Here is a 23,094-nt window from a genome sequence, read left to right on the forward strand (position 1 = left end):
ACAACTTTTCATTCCTTTGGTTGTACGTGATGTAGGGTCACATCATTCGTGTAATCATACATGTACATAGGGTAATGATGTTTGTCTCATTCCACCATCTTTCCTTCCCTCTGCCCCCTCCCCTCCCTCAAAGTTTTAAGTCTACAAAGGAAACAAAACTAAACCACATAATCACTCCCTCTGTCTCACATTAGACAGAGCTCAGTGAAGTATGTAGCTCAAAAGCAACTAAGGGCTGGATGAGGCACAAAAGGTTCTGGGGAAGGAGAGGCAGGAGGTGACCTAAGGTCTGGAGGTCTGGGAGGGCTCTGACATTTGGGGTAATGGGGTGTGCACTGGCTTATCAGGTGTCTGAGAACATCACGAGCAAAGACTCAGACAGGAATAAGTTTGCTATTTGTGGAAAATAACAAGTAGACCCACCTGACCTGCTGTAGGACTTGTGATAGGGAGTCATAGGAGGTTAACTTAGCTATTTCAGGCTGTGACCTCAGTAGGGAGACCTGTATCCAACAAAGACAGGATTCCTGAGACAAGGTATGACACAAATCGACCGGCATAGGGGCTCCTTTCCAAATTTTATCCCAGGACCAGAAGAAATTTGAATTTAAGCCAGAGCTCTAAACAAAAGCCCACCAAAGGCACATACTCCTTGGTTCCTCTAAGAATGGGGAATTTTTATTGGTGAAGATTCTTTGGTTGCAAACAACAGAAAACTCTAGCTAACAAGCAAAAAATTTTTAATATTAGAAAGAAATAGGCCAGGCATAATGACACATGCCTATCATCCCAGTAACTTAGGAGGCTAAGGCAGGAGGATCACAAGTTTGAGGACAGTCTTAGCAACTTAGAGAGTCCCTCAGCAACTTAGTGAGATCCTGTGTCAAAATAAAAAGCTGGGACTGTGACTCAGTGGTAAAATGCCTCTGGGTTCAATCCCCAGTACTAAAAAGAAAACAAGAAAATAGAGGTGTTACAGAATTAACATAAAGAGCCTATCCTAGGAAAATGAGGAACTAGGACAGGGAAATCAAAGGAACTAAGGCCAAGAAGTACTTTCTTCATGGTGTTGCCTAGGAGATAGATTAATTTCATTTTCATATCATTCCATGCAAGATTCCAGCAGGGAAGACCATCTAAGTGACCTGGCTTGGGTCACATGACAATCTTTTAGCAAGGAAATGGAGACATCTTCATTGACAGTCCACCCTATGACTGCTATGGCTGGGGATATAGCCCAATGGGAGAGTACATGCTTAGTGTGCCTAAGGCCTAGGCTCAATGCCCAGCACCAAACAACAACCACCAAAAACATTATGACTGCTAAAACAGTACTCCCAAGACAGACCCCCCAAAGTTTGTGTCAGGGAAAGTGGATAGTGAGCAGGCCTACTAGAGGGTATGTACACTGGGAGAACCAAGGGCCCAGTTGGTCTTGGAAATTGGGGATAGGGGAAGGATGGAACCATTACCTGAACTGATAGGTTCAAGACCTATCATTTATGATAGGACCCCTAGGTCAGAGCTCAGAGATCATTTCCTTAGGGGGCTCCAGAGGGACTAGGATGAGAAATGAACTAGTATGAAGAAAGGGGCTTAATAAGGTCCAAGGTTGGAACTCCAGGACAGGGTTGAGAAGTAAACTTATGGAACTTAATAATTTCATAGTACCAAGGAGTGGGAGGGAAGGATTTGGTATTTCTGGGGATATGTCAGGCAGGACCAGCAGATCCTTTTTCAGTATCTAAGTAGCTGATAGTGTTAGGGGCTCCCCCAGCTTCCTCAGGTGCCTCAGATATAAAAAATGGAATTTCAGAAGAGAAGAGGTAAAGAGCAGTGCCCATGCAGGGGAGAAGCAAGGAGGAACATCCCGCTTTACCCAGTTGAAAGAGTCAAATGGGGGAAATGGTTTGTTAGGAAAATATAATTACCCAGCCTGCTCATTCCTAAAGCCTGGAGCAGGGAGAATGAGACCATTTGGGAACCCCCGATACTGAACGGCTGGGTTAGAGACTGATTCAGAGCAACTGAAATCCTCTCTGTGTGTCTGGAGTCTCCCCTAAGCTTGACCCAGCTCAGTCTGAGACATGGAATGGTTCTGAGCACAGGTGGCACAGGGATCTGTAAGCTTCTTTGGTGTGTGTGTGATATTAGGAATTGAACCTAGGGATAGTCTGCCACAGAGCTACTCCCTCGCCCCTTTTTATTTTTTATTTTGATCTAGAGTCTTGCTAAATTGTTGAGGCTGGATTAAAATTTGCCTTCATCTTTGGAGTCACTGGGATTATAGGCATGCGCCCACTGCACCCAGAAGGCAACATGTAATCCTTTGAGAAACTAAGGAGGAGGTTGCTGCTGGATTTACTTATTGGCAGCGGCTGAATTCCTCGGTAGAGGCCCTAGCTCCTGTGGAACAACAGCTCCCTGACAGCTATAGCTCTCACCAGGTTTTTGTAACCCCAGTCCCTCATTTTTCGCCTTCTGGTTTAGCACTGGTAAAGGTTTTCTTCTGTGGTTAGGTCTTGGATGCTTCAATGTACTTTGTCATTTCCACCCATGAATAGTCCCCTTCACTAACATCTTCAGCTTACCCTCTCTGTCAGCTCTGTTCTGCAGGCCCTTGTGTCAAGTCTCTTACTTGGCACAGCAGCCTAGAAATCCCCTGTCACTTTGAACCCTTCTTGGATATCCCTGCCCAGAAATGCCTCAGAACAATCAACCACAATCAAGGAATCTCAATTCCATGCTCTTTTTCCGGAGGGTTCTTCCTCCACACTTGGAGTATAAATGGACAGTCCGGGAAAAGCCTTCAGCCTCATGCCTCAGTCACCTACCAGGATGATTCTCTACCCTTTAGCCAACCCCAGTGTCTTCTGCTTATCTCAGCTTGTTCCTTGTCCCTCAGTGAAAAGCAGACAACTCTGTTTTCCATGAACTCCTTCTAGTGTGAAACCTGGGATCCTCTTTACAATATACCCCTAAATTTTAGCTGTTTTCCACTTCTCTTCCTTTACCCAGAGGGAATCCTTTTTCCTGCCCCTCTACTTCCCTCTCCCTGCCTTCAGAGCTGGTGGGGAGCAGAAAGAAACACTAGGAACCTTCTCTGAGTCCTGTACTCCCACCCCGACCTTGGTTTCCCTGAGAAGCAGCAGACAGGGGCAGGCCTACCTCAGACAGAAAAGACAGCTGCTCATTAAGGAAGCTGAGAACTGAGGGAGGTGACTAATGGTGTCAGGAACAGAGCCCAGCGGGAGCAGAGAAGTGAGCAACAAGATCAGAATCCACTGTGGGAGAAAAGAGGAGAAGACAGGAGTCAGTGCCCAGAGCTGGTAGGGCTCTCACTCCCAAAGGATTCTTTTAGGATAAAACCAAATCACCCTCCTCCCACAGCCTGATCCTCTCTCTGCTGGGTGGAACTGTCATCTTAGAAAACAGGATTATTTTGTCACCTTGTGTGGGGGAGGGGTGACTGGGACATGGATGTAGATGAGGATGTTATTTATTCACTTAAAGACAGTAGAGTGAAACAGACATTATTACCTCATGTACGTAGGTGACTGCATAACCGATGCGATCCTACAATATATACAATCAGAAAAATGAGAAATTATACTCCATTTATATATGATTTTTCAAAATGTATAAATGCATTCTGCTGTCATGTACAACTAACTAGAACAAATAAAAAAAATTTAAAACATTAAGTGCCTACTACATACAGGGCACCTCCTGCCTTTAGGAAGCTCCTTTCTTAATGCATTATAAGTGCAAACTCCCTGCTGTGGCCTAAGATACTGCACATGGTTGGTCCCTGTCCTCTCCCACTCCATCTTGCTCTGCTCTAACCAAAAGTCATTCTTGCTTTACCCCGAGCACACCAAATTCTTCATTACTGCCCTAGGGCTCTTGTGTTGGCTGTTCCCTCTACCTGGAACATTGTCTTCCCAAATCTTCTCATGCCTGCCTACTTTGGGTCAGCCTCAGCCCAGGGACTTACTGAACAGAGAGCAAAGCACTACCAGCAATGGGACAGTCTTATTGGAAGGTCCTGAGGTAGGAAAGAATGGAGAAATGAAAGGAAAACAGTGTGACTAGGGAGAGAGGGTAGCCTGAGCTCTCCTAAAAACTGAGTCTGGGACAGAGGCTATGATCAAAGGAGCAGGACTGAGGGTTGAGGAGAGTCAGAGAAGGAGAAGCTATAGGATAGTATTGCAGCTTTAAGCACCTAGAGAGCAATCTGAAAAGCTTTCTGATGGATCTCAGAACCTTCCACCAGGGGCAAGAAAAAGGGAGGCACAGGTTTCCACCTACACTGTCAAAAGTCCCCCCTTTCCCCCATTAACTACCCTGAACTTCTGGGTCGCCCAGGCAGGAAAGGGAGCAGTTCCCTGGCAACAGAAAAGCCCTCAGGCAAAAGCAAGAGGGAGGGTCAAGGGCTTGAGGGTACTGTGCTGCCAGGTCACGAGGATTGAAGTGGTTGGCACCAGCACGGAGCTGGTTGTCACAGCAGTGGCTGAAATTTGAAGTGGTACACAAGAGGTATCTGAAGAGGGAGAGGGACATAGCATGAAGCTGGAGAGGCTTGCTGGAGAGAGGAGGAAAGAAGCAGGCAGGCAAATGTTTCCAAATCAGTGGAAGAGGGAATTGTAATCTGAGAACTGGACAGATCGTCTCCTTGTGTGTTTGTGGGGTGGTCAAGTAGTACACTGCCCACTCCTTCATGTCCCAAGGAAGTCACTTCTCACTTATTTATTTATTTATTTATTTATTTGATGGTACTGGGTGTTGATTCCAGGGCTTTGCACATGCTAGGCAAGTGCTCTACCAACTGAGCTACATTTCCAATTCCTACTTCTCATTTTTGGGGGCATTTACCAAATATCTCATGACATCTTCCCAGGAAAGGATGAGGAAGCAAAGTATCTGTTTGTAAGCTGTATTGGATGAAATGCTGGGGAGGATTCTCTGTGTTTGTCAGGGGAATTTGGCCAAATGCCAAAATGTGAACATCCATTCAACAATCAATATTTACTGAACATCTACTAAGTGCAGTCGTTCTCCTAAGAATAGCATTAAACAAGTATACCATAGTCCTGCCCTCACCAAGGGGAATATTCCATGTGTGTTTCAATGTGTACATGGAATGGGCATGTGCTACCTTGTAGGGTCATATAATGCCACTTCGCTTCCTCCATAATCTCCCTTTGTCCCCATCCGCACACCCTGCTCCCCTCACCCAGCTCCACACTGATGGCCCCAGGCAGGCAAACGATTTCAACCCCCTTCCGCTGAGGGCCAGCTTATTCTGATTTCTCAAGAAGTTTAATTTTGCCAATAGCCAGAGGCAATGACAGCAGCTCTGGAAATCTGGCTGTCTGTACTCTGTGCTGGGATAGGCAGCCCAGAAATAATTGCCTCTTTGAGTGCTTTATTGGAATGTGCACGTGTTTCCTGCCTCTGTGGGGGCTGGTCCCTCCCAGGGCCACTTCTTAATGTGAGAAATGAATTAGTCCTGCTTCACCCCCACCAGGAGGAGAGGTAGAGGAGAGGCGGAGGGTGGGTGGGACCTTGTGCATTTTCTTCTCTCCCAAACCTCGTTATTCAGGCTGGTGTTTGGAGAGCACCAGCAATCTGTCAAAGTTTTACCACCTTATGGTCATTGTTTTCCCAAGGCTTCTCTCACACCCTGCATTGCCTGTGCTGGTAGCACTTGGCTGCACTGGCTGAGGGCAGGTGTCCCTGAGCTCTGAAGGCCGCTTTGCTCTAGGAGTCTCCCCTTGCTGCTGTGCTTAGCACAGGATGCCTGCTTCTTCCTGCTCCTGGTAGAGAAACAGAATGCTAATGATGATGAGTTCAGATTTTCCCCAGCATGGAACCAGTTAGATGAATCCTAATGCCACATCCTGGTCCTGTCCATCAGACCTGTGACTGTACCAATATGGCCACCTCCTCTGTGGCTGTTGTCAGGGAGTGAGAGGCAGAGAGAAAGGAGGGAGGGAAATGATTGAACCCAATGGAGAGGTTTCATTTTTATCTGCCCCAAATCTTCTTAAAGTCCCTGAACTGTCTCCCTGACTCTAGGCCAGCCAGAACCTCCTGGCCTCCCTGAGGATCCAGACCATGCCTCTGATTTGCTGAGGACCTAGTGCCTTTGGACAGGCCAGTGGACATGAGAAAAGACAGGATCAATCTCCCTGCAATTACTTCAGCTCTGTGATTCAGCTGAAATTCTCTGGAATTACAGGCCTGTTGACTATATTCTCCCTAAAATAATTATCCTTCATCTATGTTAGGATCTTCTTTCTAAAATAATCACCCTTCATTTAGGTTATGATATAGCACTGAGGGACCTGAGGGATTGGCTGTCAAGGTAAGTATAGGGAACCACTACTCTGTTTAGGGACCTCCAGGCCTGGGAACTCCTGTGGATGCTGCTCATAGCTCCAGTCCTCCTGCAGGCCCACAGAAGTACTGTGCCATGTCATTTCCTCCCCAGTATTGGCTCCTGGAAAACTACTATTCTACAAAATCCTGATCAAAGATCATTTCTTTTCTGAAGACTTCCCTCTCCCTCTTCAGGCCTAGCAGATCATTTCAGTAGTGAAATATCTCCCATAAAACAAATTCAAATCCAAATGACCTCACTGATGTTGGGTGTGATGGGGCACGCCTGTAATCTCAGCAACTGGGGACGCTGAGGCAGGAGGACTGCAAGTTCCAGGCCAGCCTCAGCAACTTCGCAAGGCCCTAAGTAACTTAGTGAAACTCTGTCTCAAAATAAATGTAAAAAGGGCTGAATATGTATTTTAGTGGTAAAGCACTCTTGGGTTCCATCCCCAGTACCAAAATACAAACAAACGAAACACATCATGTTGTAGCTGGCACGTCAGGGCTCAGAAAATGATAGCTCTTAGAGTGACAATGGCAATAATCGCATTTTTTCAGTGGTCTGTTAATACATTGTGGATGTATTAGATTGTAATAGATTGTGGATTCCTGAAGACAAGGGTTACAGTTGAGTCGTTGCTATATGTATAGTATCCTGCCTGGCTCGCTAAGTACCCAAAACAGGGTAATAAATGTCAGCATTATCATTAGGACACTTCAAATAATATTAACTGGTCTTTAATGAATGTTAACTGTATGCCAGGCACTGTTCTAAGCAGTTGACCATGATTATCTTAATCTTCACAACAGTCCTATCATCCCCATTTTGCAGATGAGCAAACTGAAACTTACTGAGCCTAGACAATTTGACTGTTACACTATAAAAAGTGAGGAGTGGTACAAGCCTGCAATCCCAGTTTCTGGGGAGACTGGGGCAGGAGGATCACAAGTTTAAGATCAACCTGAGCAACACAGTGAGATCAAATTTCAAAATGAAAGGGCTGGGGATGTAGCTCAGTGGGTTCAACCTCTACTACTATAAAACAGGAAGAGGGGTGGGGCAAGGAGAAATAGAAGAAGCAGGAGGAGGAGGAAGAGAAGTGAAGGTGGATAAAATCCCGGCTACTCAGAAGCCTCAGGAAGGAGGATTACAAGCCTTAGCAAATTAGTGAGACCCTCAGCCACTTAGCAAGGTCCTATCTCAATATTTAAAAAAAGGAGGCTGGGGGCATAGCTCAATGGTAGAGTTCTTGCCTGGCATGTGTGAGAACTGGTTTCAATCCTCAGCACCACATAAAAATAAATAAATAAAATAAAGGTATTATGTCCATCTACAACTAAAAAAAATATTTAAAAATTTTTAAAGGGCCTGAGGGTGTAGCTCAGAGGTAAAGTGTCCTTGGATTCAATACCCAGTACCTGCCCCCCAAAAAAGAAAGAAAATCCAAGGGGGCAAGGGTGTTTCCTTGGGAACAGACTAACTCAGAAGAATGTGAGGTTGCATGTGCTTCCTTTTTCTCAGACAGTTTCCCCCAACTCCCAGCACCCCTGGCCTGAGTTAGGGGAGATGGTACCTGATTGACAGAAAGGAAACAAAATTAGTAGGCAGCAGTATCTCTGCCTCAGGAGACCAAACAGAGGGGAAGAGGGGACCAGGGAGTCACCCCCTCCCTGAATTCAACCTTCAGGGTCTGATCTCACTCAGGAGGGTCGTGGTCCAGGGATGCCAACCTTGATGGAGAAAAAGCTCTCCTGTGAATAGGTGGATGAGTCTGTTTCTTGTCCTGTGAGCAGTCTGGGGTGGGTAGTGGGCCTACTTGCCCATCTGACCTCAGGGCCAGGTTCCCAAAGTTCTTTGCCAGTTGCTCAGCCCTGATTCCTCAAACTCGGTTGGTGGTAGAGAGTGAGAGGGAAATTTTAATTTATATTTCTCCCTTTGATTCAGAGTCTGGGCAGCTATTTTGACTGCTTCACTGGAATATTTTTTTAATTTTGAGTTTCATTTTCTCATTATGGCTCAAAAATTAAAATCTCTCTGCCTTGGGCAAGTGAAGGCTGAGTGAGGGACGGCTGCTGCCACCACACATTTCTTATTTAAGTCAATTTGGAAACACCGAATGCCTTCTCCCAGGGCAAGTGACCGAAAGAGGAGGACAGGGCAGATTTTGACCTCCCTCCTTCCCACCGCAAGGGTCAAGGGCATTAATCCTCCCATTATTCCTTCAGGCCTCACTGACCTGGCCTAATCACAAAGTTAATAACACTCTGTGCTTATGAATCTCTTCCCCATGCTGATCTTCACAAGAGCTCTGCAAGGAAGGAAAGCAGGTTTCCTCCTCCTCATTTTACTGATGAGGGCACCAAGGGCCTGACATATTTCACAGATGAGAGGTGGAAGGTCCCTGGTGGGGGTATGGATAGTGGGTGGGAATGGTTGGAGTTGTGACCCTTCCCTTCTGTCCCCTTGCTCTAAGCAGACAGCAGGGCAGGACCTCTTCTCCCTGCTCCCAGACACTGAATGGAGACTCCTCAGGAGCAGTGCATTCTAGGGCAGTTTCTATCTACTCTTAGAGCCCCAACTTCCTTATATTTAAAAGAGAAGAGTTGTCCTAGATTAGGCCTAAAGCTACCTTCTTGTGCTTGTGCCCAGACTCCAGGGGAAGGGAAGGCTATTGCTCTCTGTTACTTTGTTCATCTCCATGTTTCTCACTGCCTGTCCGCAGTGGCCACTGTCCCTCCCTGTGCAAGCACATTCAGCTGTCATTACCCTGTTCCTCTTTTCCCTATGCAGATTTCTCCTCAATTTGTTCACAGACTTTCAGAGGTAAATCTGGTCCATGTGGGGGTCTTCCAGTAGAGTTCCTGAACATTCCCTTTGAAAATGACCTTAGGTGGCAGCCTGGTATGAGGTGGCTCTAGTATGATCTCAAAGCCATAACAGCATATCATTTTTACTGAGCTTATTGAGAAGTGCCTGGGGAACTTCCAAGGTCTGGAACAGATTCCCTTCACTGGGGGACACAGGATGTAAAAATGAAGGCTGTGTCTGTCTCAAGAATTAGAAGTTGTGACTACCCTGTGGGTAAACAAAAGCACCAACCTGCCAGGCGCACATGGACTGGTGGAAAAGGAGATTTTGTTCCATCTTTGTTTCTATTGCCAGTTCCCTTGTGGACCTGGTAGTTTTCCATTTTCTTCTACTCCTTTATTATTATTATTATTTTATTTTACTTTTTGGTACTGGGGATTGAACCCATGCATGCTTTACCAGTGAGCTACCTCCCCGTCCTTTGTATTTTGTATTTTTGGTGGTACTAAGGATTGAACCCAGGGACACTTTGCCATGGAGCCACACCCCCAGTTCTTTTTTATTTTTTTATTTATGCGACAACTTGCTAAGTTGCTGAGGTTGGCCTGGAACTTGTGATTCCCCCTGTCTCAGCCTCCCCCGTTGCTAGGATTACAGGCACATGCCACTGTACCTGGCTCAGGTGCATCTCAAGCTGGGAAATTTGGGGCAACTTCCGGAATCCTCAATTTCCTCCTCCAATTTCCCCAAGGGTGATTATCCCATAGTGTTGTTGTAGGAGTAAATAAAGTACAGGGGGCTGGGGATGTGGCTCAGTTAGAGCACTTACTTAGTGTGCAGGAGGCCCTAGGTTTGATCCCCAGCACCACCCCTCCCCCAAAGAAAGAAAGAAAGAACATAAGACACTTACCAAGGTCTCTGGCATGTTAGGCACTCAGTAAATGGTTACTGTTACTATTATCAGTATCACCATTATGGATGTTGATGCTAATGGGGGAATTATGAAGTAGGCATTGGAGACCAGACTTTCCTGTTTGTAGAGGCATTAGTCACAGAGAGTAGAAGAGAAAATTCCCAGGCAGGGTCTCCACTAGAAGCTGTCTCAGTCTCATGAGAGCCTAGCCTTCCCACTCTGGTGCCATCTTGTTGACTCAGACATAGAAATAAAGGCTTTCATTTACTCCGGGCAGCTCACTTTATGCTGGGAACAAACAGCATCTTGGGAAATTAGAGTCACAGAAACTGGGCAGAATCCCTCTCACTATCAGATAAAGGGGCCCCTGTTCTGATTCCTGTCAGTGGTAAGGAATGACGTTCAGGCTGCCACTGAGCACAAGCACCACGCCAGAAGGAACAATGGTTGGGCAGGTGCCAAGGTCTTCGGAAAAACTGAGGTTCCAAGAAAAAAGCTGTGCCTGTGAATACTGCCTTCCCCTTTGTGCCTCATGCTCTTTACCCATGCCCTCCACACCCCCTTTCTAATCCCTCCAAACCTCAGCACTTACAAGGAGGGTGGGATCAAGCCCAGACATTGTATGGTAGGTAGATGAGAGCAGAGACACTGTGGGTCCTTTCAGAGGCAGCTGGTTTGGGTTATTAAGCCTCCTTCTACATCACTAGTTCTCAAGGACCCGAATGAAATTGGAGGGCCAAGAAAATGGGGTAACAATTCTAAGATCCTGAGAAGGGAAAGTCCCAGCTATCAGCTTCACCTCACCCCATCTCTCTTCTCCAAACCCTTCCTGGTTCCTTTTTCTCTCCGCACTCACTCTTTTCATTCTTATTTTTCAGGAGAGTCTCTTTCTGTTTTCTCTCTCACTTCTCATTTGTGTCTCTGCCTCACGCAGAAGCAGAGGTTCCTGGCTTCTCTGATAGAGGCTTAAAGGAAAGCTTAGCCTGAGGCTGGAGTAGCTCAGGCTCTTTGGGGGCACATGGGGCAGGGGCCACATAGAAGAGGAAAGCAGAAATTGGCTCATAAAGACAGCAGAGAGAAATGGAATGCGGTATTGATTGGGCTCTGGTGACTCACCACCTCAGGGGAGGGATCTGTGAGAGTGAGGTCATTGCTGGAGCTGTTGCTGACCCTGGCGGCTGCACGGCTGCACCCCGTGCCTGCCCTAAGACCTTTTCTTGCTTTGCTAGCTTTTTTCTCCTCCCCATTATAGGACAGGCTGGTGAAGAAAGTTTCACCTTTGGTGACATTTAGAACCATAACATGCTTTTCTTAGACTGAGACCTTCCTGCTCACATCCTCACCTCCACCTCCTCTGCCTGTCTTGGTGGGTGTACTAATGTGCACGTGGGCATTCACTGTCTCACACATATGTGCACACTTCTTATACGTGTGTATGGCTCACGTGTATGCACACACACACACTCACACACACACACTCACACATACTCCCACCAGCCATCTGTTTCTGCTAGTTAGGGGAATCATATAAATGGGACCTCCAAACTGTGCTAGGAGACTTGGGGGTGGAGGGAGGTGATTCTCCCTGGGAATGATCTGAGGAAGAACCCCTGTGTGTTCTTATCTGCTAGCATCTTGATGATGTGCCTCCTGACTTCAGGAGCCCCTCCCTTTAGCCCAAGAAAGCCCAGCATTTGGGTAGGCATGTGTGTCTTTGAGAATGTGCATTTCCAATTTCTTAAGTAGAGGAAAACTGGGACAGGATGAGGTTGGGGATGGGGCAGAGGAATATGTGGAGCAGAATAATTTGAGTAGGACCAGAGACTTTAGAAAATGACTCCAAGACAAATGTCACCATCATCCCCTCAAATGTATCTTTGGTTCCCTCTATATTTCAGGAAGTGAAAAAGCTAGATCTCACTTGGTAACTAAGTCTCAGGAATCCAGCTTAAGCTGGGACAAAGGAAAGGTTCCCAAACATGAGTGTGAATATTAATACTATGTAAATTACATGCAAATTTGTTGAGAGCAAAAATAAAGAGCTGGTGAGTCTTGAAAATGAACAATTAGCCTAAGGTGAAACCAGTGGAGGGTGAGGTGAAGTTAGCAATGAGGTGACTTCCAAAGTTTGAGTACAGGCTGTAGCCCACTCCAGTCCTGTGGAAATCTTAGCCTATCTGTAGCTGGGTGGAAATGGTTTGTTTCAGCCATAAGCAACTATTGGTAAGTCTTTATCAAATGCCCACCTGGCACAGTGGCAGAAGTAGATTTTCTAAGAAGATAATGAAACTTCATAACACTCTACATTTGCCCCTTCCAAAGCCTGCACTTAATCTCATGTTCATAATCTTGTGTTCTTTTTCTTAAAGAGGGTTCCCTAAATTGTACTATCTTTGGGCTCCATGAAACTTGGGTCCATCTCTAAAGTGAAGGAGATAATTGTGTAAGATGCTGACAAGCTCTCTGTTCTTAGTTTCATTAGCAGCCCTCCTTTGAAATCATCTCTATAAGAGATGTGTCTGTATGAGCAGCCTTTTACACCCTTTACTCTGGGTGGAAGAGGAACCCAGGACCTCCAAAGCTGTTCCTATCTCCAGTTCTCCATGATTTTCTGCCCTGCAGCTGGTGGAGGAGAATGAAAGCAGCTGCTGTGTTGTAAAAGGAATGTGACCTCCTGCCCAAACCCTGAGAATCCCAGGGAGCAAGAACCAAATAATAAACAATAAGACTTGGGGTGTAGTTTAGTGGTAGAGAAACTTTCTAGTATGCAAGTGTCCCTGTGTTAGATTCCCCAGCACCACAACAATAACAACAATAAATTCCATTTGTAAAGCCTTTGAGTTTTCAAAGGGAATGAGTCACTTTATCTTCTCAACAACTCTGAGGCAGTATTAAGGGGATGAAACTAAGGTTCAGAGGTTGAATTACAAAAATAATAGCTCAGAAACACAAAGATGTATGGGCAGAGATAATTACTCATATTCACTCACTGAATTTGCTCAACAGCTCTAGAAGGTTAAGTACTATTGTTAGCCTCATTTTAAAAATGGGGAAACTGTGGACAGGATGTGGCTTAGTGGTAGAATGCTTGCTTAACATGTGTGAGGCACTGGGTTTGAACCCTAATACTGAAAAAAAAAAAAAAATGTCAGGTGTGGTGGTACATGTCTGTAATTTCAGCTATCCAGGAGTCTGAGGCAGAAGGATAGCAAGTTTGAGGCCAGCCTGGGCAACTTAACAAGACCCTGCCTTAAAATAAAAAATAAAAATGTGCTCACTCCAGCAGCACATATACTAAAATTGGAACGATACAGAGATGAGTATGGCCCCTGCATAAGTATGACTCACAAATTTGTGAAACATTCTGTATTTGTAAGACTTCATCTCACTCCAATTAGAATGGCTATTATCAAGAATACAAGCAACAATAGGTGCTGGCAAGTCTGTGGGGGAAAAAGTAGCTCTCAGGTTGCTGGTGGGATTGCAAATTGGTGCAAACACTCTGGAAAGCAGTATGGAGATTCCTCAGAAAACTTGGAATGGATCCACCATTTGACCCAGCTATCCCACTCTTGCCTTATACCCAAAGGACTTAAAATCTGCATACTAGAGTGACATAGCCACATCAATGTTTATAGCAGCTCAATTCACGATAGCTAGATTGTGGAACTAACCTAGATGCCCTTCAATAGATGAATGAATAAAGAAACTGTGGTATATATATATATATATAATGGAATATTACTCAGCCATAAAGAAGAATAAAATATGGCATTTTCAGGGAAATGGATGGAGTTGGAGAATGTCATGCTAAGTGAAATAAGCCAATCCCAAAAAACTAAAGGCCAAATGTTTTCTCTGATAAGTGGTTGCTGATACATAATGGGGGGTTGGGAGGTAAGAATGGAAGAACATTGGATTATATAGAGGGAAATGAGGGGAGGGGAGGGGAAGTGGAAAGGAAAGATGGTGGAATGAGACAAACATCATTACCCTAGGTATGTGAATGATTACCCAATGGTATGACTCTACATCATGTACAACCAGAGAAATGAAAAATTATACTCCATTTGTTTACAATGAATCAAAATGCATTCTTCTGTCATGTATAACTAAATAGAACAAACAATTAAAAAAGAAAGAAAGAAAAAAAAAAAAGAATCAGTGGCCAGCAAATTGGACTTTCTCTCCAGATCTGTTGGGGCCTTACAGCCTGGTGTTAGAGACTGACAGAAATTCTGAAGATCTCTGTTTACTCAAGGCCAAAATAAATGTATTGTTTTTTGTGCAAGAAAAACTTGACCTTAATGCAACAATTTTAACTTGTAGATAACTTGATTATTTCATTATTGCTGATTTGAACGTAAGAAAATAATACTGGGTAAAAAAATAAAAAAATTAAAAGGGCTGAGGATGTATCTCAGTGGTAGAGTACCTCAGCAACCCCCCCAGCAAAAAAAAGGTAAAAGAAATGGTAAAACCTCACAGAGGTTAAGTCACTTTTCCTAACCAAACTAAAGAGTAGCACAGCCAAGATCTGAATTCAGACAGTTTGACTGCAGACTCTTAGCACACTATTCATGGGCCAGAATTCAAATCCACATCTCTCTGACCCCGGAGCCCTTTCTCATCACCACTAAGCACTAATTGCCTCCATCTGGAGGGAGGAAAAGGGGATTGTGGGAAGTCCAGGTGATTGGTCTGAAGGACCAGGGTCTGGCAATAGAAAGGGCCACTCGGAAAGATGAATATCAGAGTTCCTCCCAGGAATCTAGCTCAGGGCAGGAGGTAAGTCACTAATCACCAACCTGCAAAGAGCCTGAGGAGACTTCAGGAGAAGCTGGAATTTAAGTCACCTCTAGGGACTCAAGGGCCAAAGTTTGACCATCTCTTGCCCCTCCTGGAACTCCCAGACAAATAAGAATAAGATTGTGTCAGAGGTGTGTTTAGAGATATTGCTATGGCAACAATATAAAGGATGATGGATTAGGGGTAAGGGTGAGTTAGAGGGAGACCGGTTAGATAGAAGATGGTGACAAAAATGCAGGTGAACAGGGATAAAGCAGGCTGGGGCTGTCGTCCAGTGACAGAGCACTTGCTTAGCACTCCTGAGGCCCTAGGTTCCATCCCTAGCACCAAGATGGCGATGTCCTGGGGAGTGATGAGGCCTCAAATGAACCAAGGCTGTCACTGCAAGCGTGAACAAATAGAGGACAGGGATGTCTTCTGCAAATGACACAGCCTCATTCAGACCCCAGTGGAAAAAGCAGGGTAGAGAGTGGGAAATGTTGGGGGAGGAGGAGGATAAACAATGAGGCCTGTAGGATGAGCAGCCCCTGGAAGCTGCCAGAATTGATAACATCCCCTCTACCTGCTTTCTGGGTCCCCTTCAGAAAGGCAGGCTGTGTGTGCTGTGGTGTGTGTGTGTGTGTGTGTGAGAGAGAGAGAGAGAGAGAGAGAGAGAGAGAGATATGGGGGGGTAGACAAAGAGTGAGCTTATGGCTGGGAGAAGTGTCAGCCTGGGCTCTGGGGCCACATCACAGGTGAGCTATGGGGAGCATCAGGGAAGCGTGATTTAGAGTCTCATTCCTACTGCCCTTCAGCATGCTGCAAGGACAGTTCAATGTAATATATAATTACCACCGCCCCACAAGGCTGCACTGTACACAGCTCCCCACCTTCCTCCTGCTCCCTCCTGCCAGCCTTCGGATTATAAATCAGTTTTCAATCCTGAGTGCTACCTGTAAATGTTCGAGCTCAAGATCCTCGCCTCTTATTCCTGTGTCCCTAGAGGGTAGTTCAAGCTCTGAGTGGTCCCCCTTCCCCAAGTCCTGATTCTGATTTTTTTCTATCTCCTGATTTATGATGGGAGAGACACTGGGAACCTGGAATTTCCTGGGGCCCTGCTTTGGGCAGTGAGGGTGGGTACCACTGGGTCTACCTGTCTCCGTCAGGCCTGAGCTGGACTGGCCAGCATGTAGCACTGTTGACATCCTCTGAATAGGTTGGACAGGAAAACACAGAAACTAAGCCCTTCCTGGAATGGCAACCTCTTCCCAGTCCTGCTGGAAGTGCCAGAAGAAGCAGGTGGGCATCTCCTCTGTAGCATCTCCAGAAAACAGTGTCTTCCTTATGGGTCAATCCAGCAATGAGGAAGTACCAGCCATGACTGTTCCCCAGCCACGAGGGGAAACCCCATCGTGTACTTTAGGGACTTTAGGGGTAATAAAAGGACAAATCAAAATAGGAATTTGTTTTCTTTTCCTTTTTCTTTTTGTTGTGCTGAGAATGGAACTCAGGACCTTAAGCATCTGCAAGACAAGCTCTCTACCACTGAACTATACCTGTAGCCTCAAGATAAGTTTTTTTTTTTTTTTTGGTACTAGAAATTGAACCCAGAGGCACTCAACCACTGAGCCACAACCCTTTCAGCCCTTTTTATTTTTACTTTGAGACAGGCCTCACTAAATTGCTGAGGCTGGTTTTGAACTTGCAATCCTCCTGCCTCAGCCTTCTGAGTCACTGGATTACCGGTATGTACCACCACACCTGGCAAGGTAAGAATTTTCGATTCAAACCTAACATATGCCTTGTGACATTGATCCTCTTTTTTAAAAAAGTTTGATGTTCTCCTTCTCTTCCTGTCCACTATTTGCTAGAATGACTACAGTAGCTCCTTGTTGGTCTTACTCTCTGATATGTCCTCCTGCTGAATAGAAGTCAGGCCATGCCTCTCCCTCCCCTAATTAAACCTCTTCATGATCTTTCCTCCTCTTTTAGGAAAACACCAAATTCCTTTCTATGGCTCTCAAAGGCTGCCCTGCCCATCTTAGCCATATCAACCTCCTTGTTACTGCTCTTTTCCTTATAACCTTACTCTTGTCACTCTGCTTTGTTTCTCCAACACCCCTGCAGGGCCTTCAGATGGGCAGTCCTCACATCTGAAATGCTTTTCTTCTGGTTCCTGCTCTTAGAGGCCTGAGGCCTGCTCATATGTCACCACACTTTTGCTGATTAGCCCATCTGAAGAGGAGCCCTGGCCCTCTCTACTGCTTTCTATCTTAGTGACGGAGGGCCCAGTCACTGACCTAACCAACTCTATTTTGTCCTTCTCTAACTCAATTTGCCTTTTTAGTCTTCCCCCACACACTTCTGAGCCACTTTCTTCTACAGTTACTTTGGATTTCAGGAACAATGAGACTGTCTGACAAGCATTTTTATGACAAGGGACCAAAATTACCCGCTAGCAACCACCAGCCTCACAGAACAGATCACGCATGATGAGCTCGCCCCCCTAAGTGGGAGCAATTACTCCATAAGGGAAATAAGACTGCCCCCCACCCCCAGCAGGAGCAATTCTCTCATATGGGAACCAAATCACCTGCTCAATCTCATGATGACTTTTTGAAGAGCTTTACAGAACCAGTTGCGGAGATAATGATCAACCAGACCATGATCAAAATGACCTGATGTGCCAGCTATACAAAACCCCCAGCCATGGAAGCCTCCAAACACAGCCTTTGTTCCCCTTTTCCATAAAACCTCAACATTTCCATCAGTACCTTGAAGGCAGATTTTAAGTCACCATACCCCTATATCTGTTCTTCCTGGCGTGACCACGCTGATTAAAGTTTCTTTCCTGTCTTTCACCACTGCTCCTCTCTTCAACTATCATAATGGGACAGGGGACCTGGTCTGTTGGGTCCTCTGGAGCCTGGTCCTTCACCACTGACTCCAGTAACATTAGCACCCTGTTGTTCACTTTATAGTATTTGCTGTAATTAGTAATTCCATTCTATTGTCTGGTTTTCTCATTTTTTGTATGGATTTTTGTCACTATCCTGGAATTTCTGTGAGGGCAGTAGCCACATTGTCTTTTTTTTCTAACACGTGACTTTATTAAAGAAGAAATTAAGTAAGCAGGTGTGCGGATATTAATGCTTTGTTGGATTTTGTCATCATTCATATTTCTGTGGACTTACTAAAGAAAAGTTTTACTATACCAAATAAGGAGATGCCTTATTGCAATTAGATTCCAAAGATTTTACTTCCATAGAACTTATAGTACACTACCATCAAGGATTCGGAGAGGAAGACACCTGTAAAATATTACTCACTTTTTACTACACCTGACTGACTTACACAGCACTTGTGTCAAGAGAAGAAATGACAGATTGCTAATGGCAATCATGTGCAATATTAGGTATTACCAGTGTTCCTTTCTCCTTATGTCTGTGTTGCACCCATGACAGGAACATTAGAATTTCAGTATAGTGGGAAATAGCACTGAATACTTCAAGATCACATAGTGTGGGAGAAAGATTGCAGGCTCTCCCATCAGATACTTTTCCTCTCTACTTATTGTAATGTACAAGGCTGCTCCCCTGCCCTTTCCATTGCAGCCATTTCCCCGCCTCCCAACTACTGTCAGTCTGAACATCCTAGCTAGCTATTGGTTCATCAGTCAGCTTGCAAGTATCCTTCTCTGTTATTGGTCCCCTGTTAGCCTGGCAGAATTCAACTGCCTCAGGGTAGCTACCCCGCCATCTTTTCTCTATCCTCACTTTTCCACTCTCTCTAGCGTGGCCCTTTTTCTTTCCCTTTCTTTTTCCTCTCATTTTCTCTTAACCTGCAGGGAGACACTTTGTTTGCTTAATAAACTTCCTTATGTGATTTCCTGTGTCCAGCATGGTTTTCTTGGGATTCCTTACACTTATGATATTGCTCCAGTCATTTTGCTTCTCCAAATCTTTGTCTTCATCTATAAAACAGAAATAATAGCACTTACTGGGTCACAGTGCCAGTGAAATGAGACAGCATGCAAATTTCCCCCTTAGTAGTAGGTAGATGCCAGGGACTATCCTCTCACATTCAGCCCTGCCCCAAGAACCCTCCTCCTTTTTTTTTTTTTTTGGTACTGAGGCTTGAACACAGGGGTGCTTAATCACTGAGTCACATCCCCAGCCCCGCCACTTTTTTTTTTTTTTTTTTTTTTGAGACTGGGCCTTGCTAAATTGCTGAGGCTCACTTTGAACTTGGGATCCTCCTGCCTCAGCCTCTCAAATCACTGGAATTACAGGTGTGTGCCATCACACCCAGCCCCTCAGCCTCTTTTAAAAATTAGTTTATTTTGCTGGGCATGGTGGCACATGCCTATAGTCCCAAGAATTTAGGAGACTGAGGCAGGAGGATGGAAAGTTTGAGACCACCCACAGCAATTTAGCAAGGCCCTCAGGGGATGTAGTTTAGTAGTAAAGAGCCCCTGGGTTCAATTCCCAATACCAAATTTATATATTTGTGGGGGCAGGGCACAGGGTCTTGCTAAATCACTCAGGCGGCTCTCAAACTTGGATCCTCCTGCCTCAGCCTCCAGAATAGCTGGGTTTGTATTGCGGGATACAAAATTGTATTGCAGGTATTAACCTCATACGTACTGGGTGTTAATTTAATACTCTGAATGAACTGAATGCATGGGTGGTGCCTGTCAAGAGACAGTCTTCAAAGCTGAAGCTGACTTTACCTACTCCCCCACCACATCCCCACTTACAGCCAATCAGATTCACCCTTCCCCAGGAGGTTTGCACCCTCCTTGGGGAACTGGGAAGGCTCTCCACTGCTCTGGCCCAGTTTCCTCTCCTTTGGAATATTCCTTCACCTGTGGCCTCTTCCAACTGTCCCTGGAGCTACCCTCTGAGGACTGAGGGTCAGCAGTCAGAGTTTACCACTTCCCACTTCCCCTTGAGGTCTCAGAATTGCCCGGGGTGTGAGGGGGGGGTGCGGGGGTGGGTGGGAGGGGGGAGCTTGGTTCAGACCAAACTAATACCTTGTGTGGGTCAGGGACTCCAGTTAGGCATGGTAAAGGGGGACTGAGGAGGAAGCTCCTCCATTCATTCAAATATCCTCTAAGTAAATCAAAATGAACTGAAAGCACCTTCTGAATAAGCAGCTTTTATTGAGGGAGCTGCTCTAATCCCTAAATGGCTTTGCTGACAGCAAGGAACTTCCTGATGTGGGGGAGGGGAGTGGGACTTATTTGTCAGGAACCAGCTAGGCAGCGCCCTTGTCCCTGTGCTTTTAGATTCAGGACATGCTTCTTGTGGCTAATGGAATTCAGAGATCTCTAACCTTGGCCTCTATATTCGACTACTCACTCCCACACACTGGGCCTGGGGAGCCTGGGGAACCTGGCCTCTATGTTTGTGAGAGGCTGCAGTGTGCATCTCAGCATCAAGTGAATCTCAGGATTATGAGCCATTGAGTGTGCCTGCAGTGATGTGGCTCTGTGGGCTTTCTGGTGATGACATAACAGCATTCCAGTGCCTGTGTGAAGGCATGTAGCTGTGCTTACTGGTGGGTTTGTGTCCATTCAGGTACACCATGGGAACAAGTGCCTTTGTATTGTTTATGTCTGTGTGCCTGTGTGTGTGCCTGCCCCATATAGCCATACATTTATATTCCTCTCAGGTTGTCGGGGACTGGCCTTAGCTGGGGAGTCATGCTTTTTCAAGGACAGATGACTTTTATCAGAATGATAATGAACTGATGACACAGTGAGGCCCCTGGGCTCTGGAGAGAAGCCAGGGAAGGAAGGATTGGGGACAGTGAAGGCTGTCAGGGCTTGGGGGCTCAGAAGGCCTATTCCAGCTGCTTAGCTTTTAGAGAACTAGGGGAATGGAGACAAAGAAGGCCCAGGGGATGTTGGAAACTTTCAGCTCCTACACCTATTCTGCCTGCCTCTTCCTGAGCCCTCCATTGCCTGCTTTCCTGCCTCTCTTGCCCTAAAACACTCCCCTTGACTGAGGATCTGTGAGGGTCAAGGCTGGCTATTCCACTCTCTCAGCCTCCTCCACCCTGGCCCTGACCCAAAGCCAGGTCCTTCAGAGATGTTAGGGAGGCTTGCTCCTAGGTGTCCCATAACAAAATTGTGTGTGTGTGTGTGTGTGTGTGTGTGTGTGTGTGTGTGTGTGTGTTGCAGTACTGTGGATTGAATCCAGGACCTTGCACATATTAGGCAAATGCTATACCACTGGACTTCAACTCCAGCCCTTTTCTTTTTTAATTTTATTTTGAATCAAGGTCTCACTGGCCTCAAACTTGGGATCCTCCTGCCCCAGCCTCCCAAGTAGTTGGGATTATAGGTGTGTGCCACATTGCCTGGCAAATAACATAGAATTCTGACCAGGCAGGGATATATAGGTGACTGGAGAAGGTCTTGGAGCACCAAAAACTGAAAAGCTGCCCTTTGGAAACTGTCAAGGTAATTGTTTTTTCTTTTCTTTTCTTTTTCTTTCTTTTTTTTTTTTTTTTTTTTTTTTTTTTTTTTTTTTTTTGTGGTGCTAGGGATGGAACCCAAGGCCTCTTGCAGGCTTAGCAGGTATTCCACCACTAAGCTACACCCCCCTAACTGGGCCTCGAGGTTTTTTCACACTGGATTTAGGTGAGTGGTCACTAGGGAAAGGAGAGGAGATTTCAGAAGCTCAGGAAACATTGTCACTAGAAGGACTTGGAGATCACAAAGCAGGAACCCATCATTGATCAGCGAAGCTTAGTGATAGACTCCTCTCCAGGAGTTCAAAGAGATTTTTGTGCAGAGGAAAAGCTCCTGCGCCCCACGGCAGGGCAGCTACCTCCCCACAAACTGGAGAGCTCTGGTTCCTTAGCACAGCCTGGCACACAGTAAGAGTTCAATAAATATTAGCTGTTGTGAATATTAGCATAATCCCTGGTGGAAGGTCTCTGAGGGTAGTCCCTGAAGAAAGGGCTCAGCTTCTAGGACCTTGGGAGTTGGGGAGTGAGGAACAGTGTGAAGTAGGCATGATGTCAAAATGCTCAGTGTGAAGATTAAGGAGGCAGATACCCTAGGCCCCACTGTGGTTCTCACATGGCCTCTTTTTCCCTTATCCCAAGATCCCAGGGTCATCCTCCCTCTGGGCCCTGCAGGGAATCTTCTCTTTGTCCCAGGCAGGCTTAGTGACCTTTTGCTCAAGTCTGCAAATATATTCTTGGCTAGTCTTGGAAATGAAATTGTGTTCAACATTTGTATAGGGCTTTTCCACCACCGGCCCTTTACAGACGTTAGCTAATTAAATGGAGGAGGAGGAGGATGACGATGACAGGGGTCTGGTTGAGATAGTGAGGGGCTACAGGCTTCTGACCTGGGCAGCTCATCTCACTTCTCCCTTTTTTCCTGCAAGATTGGACTTGCTCTAAACAAGCAACTCCTGGAGAGTTGACCACTGAGTCAGAAAGCAGGGGAAGGGAGGAGTTTGTTAATATGCAGAGTAGGTAAGGACCATTCTATCCCATAGCCAGCCATACCCAACAACTAGGCTCAGTTTGAAAATATAGTTTTGTGTCTGCCATGAATGGGTCATTGACCTTCGCTTCCTTTGGAGAAGATGAGGACAAATAGTAACTAGAATCAGGGCAGATGTCAAGGTTTCTTCCCAGAGGACTAGAGGGACCAGGGCACACAGTTGTTCAGCCTGGTCTAGGGACTGGGACCAACCTACCTCTCACTTCGGCTGAAAGTCACAATCCTGGACAGTAGCTCCCAGTCTGGAGAGAAGCATGAAATCCTCTATACCCTATGCTCCTCCCACCCATGAGGGTGGGAGGGAAGCCATGCCAGCTTTAGCTGAATGTCTCTGTATTCCTCATCCCCCAAGTCTATCCCCACTATCCTCAGACTCTGCGGCTGCCAGTGGTGATACAGAGAGAGGAACTGCACTCCAACAGACAGGCAGCAAGTCAATTCCCACCTGGGGAGGAGGGAGGGAGAGAGCCATCCTTCCAGGACTGGGACTGAGAAGAAAGACCAAGAGAAAAGCAGACTGGGTATGGAGAACTGACAGAGGGAGAAAATAAGCTGTATTTTGACTGAAATTGTTTGAGAAAGGAAAGGAGGTAGGCTAGAAGGAGAGAGGGAGGAAGAAACACCTCTACAGGGTGCCAGCCATGTCAAGATTAAGGATGTCTCCCTGTG

This window comes from Sciurus vulgaris (assembly GCF_902686455.1).
Source record: "Sciurus vulgaris genome assembly, chromosome: 6".
NCBI classification, from domain to species: domain Eukaryota; kingdom Metazoa; phylum Chordata; class Mammalia; order Rodentia; family Sciuridae; genus Sciurus; species Sciurus vulgaris.